Genomic DNA, 1,841 nt, shown 5'->3' with positions numbered 1-1,841 from the left:
TAGCTGCCATGTGGGTGCTGGGATTTGAACCCGGGTCTTCTGTAAGAACAGTGTTCTTAACCGCTGAGCCATCTCCAGCCCCCTCTAACCACCTTTTCATATAAGTTATTTAGTTGTTGAGGAGGAATGCACATTGAAAAATTCCATCAGTGGTCGCTCTTGCGTTGAAGAGTTAGAATATATTTTCCATCTAAGCTTTTCCATTTTGTAAAGTTTCTATGTACAAGAATATTTAATCTTTTCCCTTTCTAAGCTTTAAGATATGTATAACACTCGCTACATATATGCTTGCTTCCAAACGCCACTGATCTGATGCTCCCTGGAAGGTAGAGGTAGCTTTATTTCAAACACATGACACCTTATGTTGGGCATGTCTCTTTTCTGTCTAATATTGGGCTTTCCTCAAAAAACTAAACATTCATACTTTTGGAGACCTGATTAACTTTTTTCCCTCATGTGATTCTTAATGGGAGAGGAAGTGAATATGTGAACATTTTAAAATATTCCTCTGAGAGCCATTCAGTGCACTGTAGTCTGTTTGCTTGTTCTTTTGACAGGTTTTATTGCATTGGTCCCCACATTAACCTTCTGCTCTTCTCTCCCACTGGTCACGCTGTCAGCCGCAGCTTACTGAGATCTTATTTTTTCCAGGTACTTGATTTGTGGAATAAATATAAAAATGATATGACTGAGGTACCGTGAGTATGTGGTTGGCAATTTCAGAACCTATTTGATTTTATTTTAAAAAATGTTCCTTTTTTCCTTAGTATTTAAAAGCCAAGGACAATGACTCTAAAGCAACAAGATATATAATCCAAATAAAACTCAATCAAATGTATAACAACAGGGGCTAGAGGCACATACAGCAGTTAACAGCACTTGCTACTCTTGTAAAAGATCTCAAGTTCGGTTCACAGTATTCTTGGGGCAACTATCTGTAACTCCAGTTCTAGGGAATCCAACGATCACTTCTGGCACTGCATGCACGTGGTGCACATACATAAATGCAGATAAACACTAGGACAAACAAAATAAAAATAAATATATATGTAAAAACATTTTACAATTGTGGTGTATATTATAGATCCTACAATATTTTTGCTTGGTATTTACTACTACCAAAGATAATTTAAGAGTTTAAAACACTTGCATGCTCTCCATGTGTACTGTGTTGGATTGAGCTATGGTATTTATAAAAACTTGGGAGGCTGTATATGGTTTACCAACTCCATCCAGCTGATATTAGCAAGAAACCAGCAAAATATAATCTTTCTGCAAAGGAGAATGTCATTGAGTCAAAATATTCAGGTATTTGTACTGTTTCAATTTTCATTGCTATAATGTATATTAAGTTTAAAAGTTTTGATAGTATAGCTTCAGGAGTTTTTTTCAATACAAGAAAGATAATTTTAAAACCTGAATAGTTGAGTTTAGTTGTAAAACATAGCTATAGTAATATATCTTAAAGAAACCTTTTGATCGACCACTGTGATGGATTATCAAATATGTAACTTTAAAAAAACTCACACATATTTTATGTTACCTTTCAGAAGGTACTTTTTGTTGTTAACCATGATATCCATAATCATCCTAATTGATAAGGGTGATGGTAAAACAACTTCAATTCAGTAATTAAATCATACAAGCCAGAGAATATGGTGAAGCCTATTGAAGACAGTTCAATTTATCCTTATCACAGCCCAATGAGAGAAATAGAGTGCATATATTTATCCATTTATTTTTTATGAAATATCTTTTATTTAAAATTCATTGTTTTGTTCAAATACAGACCTTAACCAAATTTTTCATTTCTTCTTGACTAGGCTTTATATATCTTTAAC

The sequence above is a fragment of the Nannospalax galili genome, unplaced genomic scaffold (assembly GCF_000622305.1).
Source record: "Nannospalax galili isolate Female #2095 unplaced genomic scaffold, S.galili_v1.0 scaffold1006, whole genome shotgun sequence".
Taxonomy (NCBI): Eukaryota; Metazoa; Chordata; class Mammalia; order Rodentia; family Spalacidae; genus Nannospalax; species Nannospalax galili.
This window is presented reverse-complemented; position numbering follows the sequence as displayed.